This window comes from Arachis hypogaea, chromosome 11, assembly GCF_003086295.3.
Source record: "Arachis hypogaea cultivar Tifrunner chromosome 11, arahy.Tifrunner.gnm2.J5K5, whole genome shotgun sequence".
NCBI lineage: Eukaryota > Viridiplantae > Streptophyta > Magnoliopsida > Fabales > Fabaceae > Arachis > Arachis hypogaea.
The window spans coordinates 60,521,817-60,532,237 of NC_092046.1; the positions used below are offsets into that span (position 1 = coordinate 60,521,817).

General features: G+C 37.3%; 1 non-coding gene across 1 annotated transcript; it reads right to left on the reverse strand.

Moving 5' to 3' along the window:
- Window positions 1-8,931: 8,931 nt before the first annotated feature.
- Window positions 8,932-9,035, reverse strand: LOC112725074 (small nucleolar RNA R71). Its single transcript, XR_003164203.1, has one exon. It is a non-coding gene; the product is annotated as a small nucleolar RNA R71 (small nucleolar RNA).
- Window positions 9,036-10,421: the final 1,386 nt, after the last annotated feature.

A 10,421-nucleotide genomic window follows, 5' to 3' on the forward strand; every position in this document is an offset into this window, starting at 1 on the left:
CAAGAAAGTGAGAAAGACAACCAAAGAATTTCAAACTCAAGTAAAGCAGAGAAGTACATGGAACCACCAATTCAAAAGGCTCTGGATGAATACAAAACTCCAATAATCACACAGCAACCAAGTCTTGAATCCAAAGAAGTGAAGGCAACTAGCAAGAACACCAATTCTGTCCCTAATCCAGCAAGCAAGATCAATCAAGCCATTTGCAAAAGGAAGCTTGCTGAGGAAAGGCCAAGACAAGGGACACTAGCTGAATCTTTCCCTCCTTTGAGGTCATTCCTCTTAACAAACTGGAAGAAGAGGAAGAAAGTGAAGAACAACATGTCAAGCTAATAACACTAAAAGAGCACTTGTTGGGAGGTAACCCAACCGTAGGTAACATTTCTTCTCTGCTTTATTTTCTTTCTTTGCTTTGTTTAAATTCAATAAATTGGCATATGGTTACATTCTAAGTTTGGTGTTGCCTTGCAACAAATTGTTCTCAATCTTTTTGGATGATTGCATCAAATCAAAAAATGAAAGTGACACACCAAGATTCTAAGTTTGGTGTGCCACTTATTTTATATGCAATTTATTCAAGCAACACTACTTGTCTGCATAATCATAATGCCTCTGCAGTTTTATTTCTCTCTTTTAATTTGACACTTTTTCATTCTACTTTCTTTAGTCATTTTTTTTAAATGCTTTCATTTTAGTTTGCTTATTCACTGTGTTTGTTAATACATCACCAAGAGAGCTTTATTCATGACAGATTCTTGACTTGGTTATTGTACTTAATAGATAACAGTTTCATTTGCTTAGTTTTAATTCAAATAAATTGACATATGATTGCATTCTAAGTTTGGTGTTGCTATGCAACAAAATTTGGTTCCAATTCTTACAAGATACTTGCATTAATTCCAAGTGAAAGTGTCACACTAATTTTGGTGTGCCACTTATCTTTTTATGCAATGTATTGTGCACACCTTCTTATCTATGCAATCAAAATGTCTCTGTCTCTTGTGCCTTGATTGTTATCTTTAATTTTGCTTGCTTAAAACACATGTGCTACTAACATTTCATTGTATAAGACATTCATGATCCATCTTAGCCCCCCATAGCCATTGTTCTAATTGTTGCTTGAGGATGAGCAAGCATTCTGAGTTTGGCAAGGGAAAGGGAAGAATAAGAGGAAAATGACAATAATAGAGAAGATGGACTACAAGGTTGTAAAGTTCCTTTTCCTCTCCTTTGTTTCCAGCACTTTATTTTGCATGATTGTCTTTATATTCTCTGTATGCATGTGTGGTATGAATAAGCATAGTTTGAATATTGATTTGTAACATGTTGCCATGCCATTATGATTACCAACTTGAGTTTTGTGAGTTCAAAAGCAATAGAGCATCATGATCATAAACAAACAAGGAATTAAAGAAGAGTTTAGCATGTGCATATAAGTTTTGGAAAGCTAGTATGATTAATTGTTGCTCAATTGCATTGGACTTTATTTAATTGAAGTTTTCATCTAGGACATTTTATGAAATCTTTTGAAAATCATGAAAACCTTGAAGAAGCAAATACAATTAAAGCAAGAAAAGAAAAAGGGAAAGAATGAGAAAGCTGAAGGCTCTGAGTACCAATGACAATTAATTTGTTAAGTACTTGTGGTGTTTATGTATCAAGCCAAATGCTTGAAAACAAAACACTTAGAAGTCAAGGCTAGGCTCAAGTGCAAAAGCACTCCCTCAAAGCTCAAGGTTCTGAGCATCAATGATTAGAGAGTCAAGAAAAGAAAAGAAAAATGAGCTTAATGAAGTCCTCTAATTAAATGCTTGTGGTGCTTATGTATCAAGTGGTAATACTTGAAAACAAAGCATTTAGAATCGTAGCTTTGTTATTAACTCATGGGGCAAAGCACCCAAAAGGAGAAGCTAATAAGAAAAGCAAAAGCTTGTTTCAAGGAAGAAATATAAGAAAAAAATTTCATAAAATGAGCTAGATAGAAGCATCAATCATTTACATTTCTTTTGTGATTGTAGCATGCATAGAAAACTAGCCTACCATGAACATTGAGTTGCTATTCTTCTTACCTTGGATTGTCAATCTTTATTGCATGATTCTTTTCTTGCTTGGGGACAAGCAAGGTTTAAGTTTGGTGTTGTGATGACATGTCATCATATCATGTTTTTCTATGCTTTTTCATATAAAAAATTGATAATTAGTGCTTAAATATTACATTCTTTTATGCTTAAATGGTATATTTTCTTGATCTTTTAATTTTATAAATTTGGTAGGAAATAAGAAGAAAAAGAAGCACAAAATAAGCTAAAAAGGAGAAAAAAAGAACTTTGGGGCACACTTTGAAGTTGGAGCACACTTTGGAGCCTTAGGCCACGCTTTTAAAAGCGTGGCCCATGACCAAATCAAGGAAACATCACAACCAGCACTCAAAGCTCAGTTCACTAAGTGAATTTAGCTTTGCCGTACAAGAAACTTAGCTTGGAGGGAAGAATTTTCGCTAAGTTAAAAGTTGGGCGTTTACAGCATGATCATGCCTCCTTCAAAGGGCCATAACTTGAGCTACAGATGTCCAATTGATGTGCTTTCAGTTGCGTTGGGAAAGCTGACATTCAGAGCTTTCCAAAGATATATAATAGTCCATATTTGGCATGAAATTGAGGCATAAGTGAAAGGCATATTTAAGGACCAAAAATAAGCAAAAATAAACCAAAGTGGCTTCACCAAGGCTCGAAGGGGAAGACACAAGGAAAGCAAGGCAAGAGCAAAATAGTGCTCAGTTCACTTTCCCAACTTAGCTTTTTCGGGCTCTCCTCAAGGAAAATCAAAGTGCAACATTTGGAGAAGGCTTCCCCCAAGGTTCGAACACATGACCTCACACTCAAAGGTGGAGCGCTACATAAGGAAAGAAGGGGAGCTCAGTTCATTCTCCCAACTGAGCGCTATCTTCCCCCCACTCTCCACACTTTGGCACGATAGGAAGCACACCAAGGAGGCTGGGATGCACAAGTTGACACGGACAGCAACATTGGGGTGCTCAGTTTGGTTTTCCAACTGAGCCGTCCCTGGGAGGTGCAATATTGGGCCAAAATTCAACCAAAATTCCAATTAAATTCAATTCTTCACCAAATTGAATCAAGGCCAACAAACCCATCTCTCTTCAAATCCAAAGCAAGCAAAGCCCACATCATCACTCAAAGGCACAAGAACAAGCTAGAATTAAGATTTTCATTTAATTTGTTTTTCATTTCAATTTCATTTTATTTTGTAAAAAGCCTATATAAAGGCATCACTCTCATTTTCAAAGGGGAGATCGATTAGAAAGGAGGCTAGCTCCAATAGGGAGTTGTGCACTCTTTAGTTTTCATTTTGCTTTCTCTCTTAGTTTTCTTTTCTGTTTTGAAATTTTGGATTGAGATTGGAAGGAATTCTGTTTTCATTCTCCATCTGCAACTTCTCTTGTTCTTCTTCTGTAATTTACTCTTCCATTTTTCATTTTGCAATTGTTCTTGTTGGATCAAGGAAGGATTTGAGATCTAGAATTGTTATCTAGTCTCTTCCACTCCTGAGATCTTGAACCACTTTTAAATTGCTGCAAATTAAGCATTGCTTTTCTGTCTTAAAATTCTTCAAGGCATTTTACTCTTCTGTTTAGATCTGTTGCATGATTTTGCATCTTTTACTTCTCTGTTTGATTGCTATCTATACTTTCCTGTTGAATTTTAATTTCTAGCACCCACTACCCTTTATATTTCATGCAATTTACATTTCTTGTCATTTAAGATTCTTGCAATTTATATTTCTTGCTCTTTATGTTACTTGCCAATTTACATTCTGCAACTTTAAATTCATTGCCATTTACTTTCTGTTGGCTACAATTTCACACAATTCACTCAGTGTTAGCTTGACTAAACTAATCACCCACTAAAGTTGCTTGATCCATCAATCCCTGTGGGATCGACCTCACTCTAAGTGAGTTTTACTACTTGATACGACCCGGTACACTTGCCGGTGAGTTTTTGGTGTTTTGGAAATTCATTTTTCAACAAAAATACCATCATCTCCAAAATGTGAAAATCAACTAGAAAGAGCAACCCTTGAATATTAACTAGCACATTCTCTGCAATCCCCACAACTGACACAATACTTTTATCGACTAGCACAAACCTTGCTCCAGACCTCTTTAAGGGTGACAAATTCAATCTCTCATAAATGGAGAGTGGCATAATGCTTACGCACGCCCCCAGATCACATATACAATCCATGAATTTCATCCCACCAATCAAACAAGTGACCAAACATGGGCCGGGATCATTGCATTTTTTAGGAAGTAAAGAGGAGATAGAATCATCTATCGACTTTTTGTTGAGGTTGCCAAGCTTGTCTTTGTGAGTACAAACATCCTTAAGGAACTTGGCATATCTTGGCACTTGTTGAATGGCTTGAAAGAGGGGGATGGTGACTTCAACCTTCTTGAAAACTTCCACCATATTTGGGTCAAGCTCTTCTTGTTTCTTGGCCTTCTTGGCTAAGGCTGGGAATGGAATGGGCAAAGGCTCTTCAAGCAATGTCTTTCTCTTTGGCTCCTTGACCTTAGGTGGTTCTTCCTCGCTTTTGTCAACACCTTCATCTTCATTCCTCATCACTTCCCTTTCATCTCCTACTTCTTCATTGTTTGTCTCTTCCCTCAACTTTGTAGGCATAGCAACATTCTTATCAAGTTTAGTGCCGCTCCTAAGGATAATGGCATTAATTCTACCCTTAGGGTTGGGTTGAGGTTGGGAAGGTAAACTACTTGAGGTTGGAGCTTGTTAGGTGTTTTGTGCGATTTGAGGAGGGAGAGTTAAACGAGAAAGGGCATCGGCTATCGTATCCATATACGCCTCTTGTTTCTTATGGAACTCTCGTTGCTCCTGCATGAAGGTGTGTGATGAGCGGATAATTTATACGCTTTTTGGCATTATTTTTAATATATTTTTAGTATATTTTAGTTAGTTTTTATTATGTTTTTATTAGTTTTTAAATAAAAATCACATTTCTGGACTTTACTATGAGTTTGTGTGTTTTTCTGTGATTTCAGGTATTTTCTGGCTGAAATTGAGGGACCTGAGCAAAAATCTGATTCAGAGGCTGAAAAAGGACTGCAGATGCTGTTGGATTCTGATCTCCCTGCACTCGAAGTGGATTTTCTGAAGCTACAGAAGGCCAATTGGCGCGCTCTCAATTGCATTGGAAAGTAGACATCCTGGGCTTTCCAGCAATATATAATAGTCCATACTTTGCGCGAGATTTGATGGCCCAAACAGGCGTTCTAAGTCAGCTTAAGAATTCTGGCGTCAAAACGCCAGAACTGGCACAAAAGCTGGAGTTAAACGCCCAAACTGGCACAAAAGCTGGCGTTTAACTCCAAGAAAAGTCTCTACACATGAAAGCTTCAATGCTCAGCCCAAGCACACACCAAGTGGGCCCGGAAGAAGATTTCTGCATTAATTACTTATTTCTGTAACGCTAGGCTACTAGTTTTCTATAAATAGGACCTTTTTCTATTGTATTTAGATATAGAGCTTTACACTTTTATATATACTTTGATAGACGTTTTCATGTTTGGGGGCTGACCTCACAGCCATGCCTAGACCCTTTTGTTCTTCTGTATTTTCAACGGTGGAGTTTCTACACACCATAGATTAAGGTGTGGAGCTCTGCTGTTCCTCATGAATTAATGTAAAGTACTACTGTTTTTCTATTCAATTCACGCCTACTACTTCTCTAAGATATTCATTCGTTCTTCAACTTGATGAATGTGATGATCCGTGACACTCATCATCATTCTCATCTATGAATATGTGCCTGACAACCACCTCTGTTCTACTAGCAATGGCTTGAGTGTGTATCTCTTGGGTTTCTAATCCAAGATTGGAACCTTCGTGGTATAGGCTAGAATTATTGGCGGTCGTTCTTGAGATCCGAAAAGTCTAAACCTTGTCTGTGGTATTCCGAGTAGGATCTGGGAAGGGATGACTGTGACGAACTTCAAACTCGCGATTGTTGGGCATGTGACAGACGCAAAAGGATCAATGGATCCTATTCCAACATGATCGAGAACAGACAGATGATTAGCCGTGCGTGACAGTGCATTTGGAACATTTTCATTGTGAGGACGGGAAGTAGCCATTGACAACGGTGATGCCCAACATAAAGCTTGCCATGGAAGGGAGTCTGAATGATTGGATGAAGGCAATAGGAAAGCAGAAGCTTAGGAGGAACAAAGCATCTTCATATGCTTATCTGAAATTCTCACCAATGAATTACATAAGTATCTCTATCTTTATTTTATGTTTTATTCATCTTTTAATTATCTATCCTCCATAACCATTTGAATCTGCCTGACTGAGATTTACAAGATGAATATAGCTTGCTTCAAGCCGACAATCTCCGTGGGATCGACCCTTACTCGCGTAAGGTTTATTACTTGGACGACCCAGTGCACTTGCTGGTTAGTTGTGCGGAGTTGTGATAAAGAGTTGAGATTACAATTGTGCGTACCAAGTTGTTGGCGCCATTGATAATCACAATTTCGTGCACCAATTTTTTGGCGCCGTTGCCGGGGATTGTTCGAGTTTGGACAACTGACGGTTCATCTTGTTGCTTAGATTAGGTAATTTTATTTTATGTTTAAGCTTTTTACTTTTTATTTTCGAAAAAATTTTTCAAAACTACAAAAAATTTTCTATTTTGTTCTTCAGAGTTTTTAAGAATAAATTCTAGAGTTTCATGATGATTTGTTGAAGTCTGGCTGGCTGTGAAGCCATGTCTAATCTTTTGGACCGAGGTTTCAACTTATCATCACAAGAGCTTGTTGATTTCTATCAATTTTGCTGTTGTGAGCAATGATCTGCTAAACCTTGGCTGGCCATTGGCCATGTCTAGTATTTTGGACCGGAGCTTTCTTTGAAAGCTTGGCTGGCTAGTAAGCCATGTCTAATTCCTGGACCGGAGTCTTAGACTAGCATTGCAATGATTCCTGAAATTCTTATTAAAAATTTTGAATCCCTTTTTTTTTCCACTCAATTTTCGAAAAATCACAAAAAAATTTTATAAAACCATAAAAATAAAAAATATTCTATGTTTCTTGTTTAAGTCTAGTGTCTAATTTTAATTTTGGTGTCAATTGCATGTCTTTATTCTTCTAATTTTCGAAAATTACATGCATTATGTTCGTCATTGATCTTCAAGATGTTCTTGATGATTTTCTTGCTCTGATCTTTAAATTCTCTTGTTTTGTGTGTTTAGTTGTTTCTCACATGCATTTTTCAATTTGTTATAGTCCTTAGTATACAAACTTTTAAGTTTGGTGCCTTGCATGCATTATGTATTTGATCTTAGTTTTCCATGTTTAATTGCATTTTGATTGTTCCTCATCATTAAAAATCCAAAAATTTTTCAAAATTATGTCTTTTCAAGTAAATAATACAGAGAATTGAAGATTCAGAACATGCAGCAGAGGAATTACACAGAAAAAGCTGGACGTTCAAAACGCCCAGTGAAGAAGGAAAACTGGCGTTTAAACGCCAGCCAGGGTGCCTGGCTGGGCGTTAAACGCCCAAAAGGGTAGCATTTTGGGCGTTAAACGCCAGAATGGATACCATTATGGGCATTTAACGCCAGGATGACATAAGAGGGAAGATTTTGTTTTTAATGCAATTTTTTTTCAAGATTTCATAAGTTTTCAAAATCAAATCTTTTTCAAATCATATCTTTTCAATCATATCTTTTCAAAATAAATTTCTTTCCATTTTTTTACTATTTTCGAAAATACTTGCTAACAATTAATGATTTGATTCAAAAATTTCAAGTATGTTGCTTTCTTGTTAAGAAAGGCTTAATATCTGAATCATATCTTTTAAATTTCTTGTTAGCCAAGTCATTAATTTTAAAATCAAATCTTTTTAAATTGTTTTTCAATTATATCCTCTCAATCATATCTTTTTAAAACCATATCTTTTCAATCATATCTTCTTAATCACATCTTTTTCAAAATAATTTTCAATCATATCTTTTTTATTTCTAATTTCAAAAATCTTTTTCAAAAATCACTTAATTTCTTTCCCAACTTTAATTCTCAAAAATCATCAATCAAATTTTCAAAATTTCTTTTAATTATTTCAAAATCTTTTACTTTAATTTCAAAAATTCTTCCCCTCTTCTTACATCCTTCTATTTAAAGGACTAACACTCCTCCACTATCAACAATTCGAACTCTATCCCTCTTGATAAGTTCGAATTCTTCTCTTTCTACCTTCTCCTTCTATTCTTCTTTTCCTCCGACACTTCAAGGAATCTCTATACTGTGACATAGAGGATTCCATACTTTCTTGTTCTATTCTCTTTCATATGAGCAAGAGCAAGGACAAAAGCATTCTTGTTGACGCTGATCCTGAACTTGAAAGGACCTTGAAGAGAAAGCTAAGAGAAGCTAAAGTACAACTCTCTGTAGAAAACCTAACAGAAATTTTCAAACAAGAAGAAGTCATGGCAGCTAAAAACAACAACAATGCCAACAATGCAAGGAAGGTGCTTGGTGACTTTACTGCACCTACTCCCGACTTCTATGGGAGAAGCATCTCAATCCCTACCATCGGAGCAAACAACTTTGAGCTCAAGCCTCAATTAGTTTCTCTGATGCAATAGAATTGCAAGTTTCATGGACTTCCAATGAAAGATCCTCATCAGTTCTTAGCTGAATTCCTGCAAATCTGTGACACTCTCAAGACCAATGGGGTTGATCCCGAGGTCTGCAAGCTTATGCTCTTTCCTTTTGCTGTAAGAGACAGAGCTAAGATATGGTTGGATTCACAACCTAAGGAAAGCCTGAACTCTTGGGAAAAGCTAGTCAATGCCTTCTTGGCAAAGTTCTTTCCACCTTAAAAATTGAGTAAGCTTAGAGTGGAAGTCCAAACCTTCAGACAGAAGGAAGGTGAATCCCTCTATGAAGCTTGGGAAAGATACAAGCAATTAATCAGAAGGTGCCCTTCTGACATTCTTTCAGAATGGAGCATCATAGGTATCTTCTATGATGGTCTGTCTGAACTGTCCAAGATGTCATTAGACAGCTCTGCTGTAGGATCTCTTCATCTGAAGAAGACGCCTGCAGAAGCTCAGGAACTCATTGAAAGGGTTGCAAATAACCAATTTATGTACACCTCTGAAAGGAATCCTGTGAATAATGGGACAAATCAGAAGAAAGGAGTTCTTGAGATTGATACTCTGAATGCCATATTGGCTCAGAACAAAATATTGACTTAACAAGTTAATATGATTTCTCAGAGTCTGTCTGGAATGCAAACAGCAACAGTGAGTACCAAAGAAGCTTCATCTGAAGAAGAAGCTTATGATCCTGAGAACCCAGCAATGGAAGAGGTGAATTACATGGGAGAATCCTATGGAAACACCTATAATTCTTTATGGAGAAATCATCTAAACCTCTCATGGAAGGATCAACAGAGGCCTCAACACGGCTTCAACAACAATAATGGTGGAAGAAATAGGTTTAGCGATGGCAAACCTTTTCCATCATCTTCTCAGCAACAGACAGAGAATTCTAAGCAAAGCTACTCTGACTTAGCAACCATAGTCTCTAAAAGTTTCATGACTGAAATAAGTTCCTCCATTAGAAATTTGGAGGAAAAAGTGGGTCAGCTGAGTAAGAAAGTTACTGAACTCCCTCCTAGTACTCTCCCAAGCAATACAGAAGAGAATCTAAAAGGAGAGTGCAAGGCCATCACCATAACCCACATGGCCGAACCTGGAGAGGAGGAAGAGGCAGTGATCTCCACTGAGGAAGACCTCACTGGACGTCCACTGGCCTCCATGGAGTTCCCTAATGAGGAACCATGGGAATCTGAGGCTCACACTGAGACCATAAAGATTCTATTGAATTTACTTTTGCCATTCATGAGCTCTGATGAGTATTCTTCCTCTTAAGAGGATGAAGATGTTACTGAAGAACAAGTTGCTAAGTACCTTGGAGCAATCATGAAGCTAAATGCCAAGCTATTTGGTAATGAGACTTGGGAGGATGAACCCCCCTTGCTCACCAAAGAAATGGATGACTTGACTAGGCAGAAATTACCTCTGAAGAGACAAAATCCTGGAAAGTTCTCAATACCTTGTACCATAGGCACCATGACCTTTGAAAAGGCTCTGTGTGACCTAGGGTCAAGCATAAACCTCATGCCTCTCTCTGTAATGGAGAAGCTAGGAATCATTGAGGTACAAGCTGCAAGAATCTCATTAGAGATGGCAGACAATTCAAGGAAACAAGCTTATGGACTTGTAGAGGATGTCTTGGTAAAAGTTGAAGACCATTACATCCTTGCTGATTTCATAATCTTAGAGACTGGGAAGTGTAGGGATGAATCTATCAT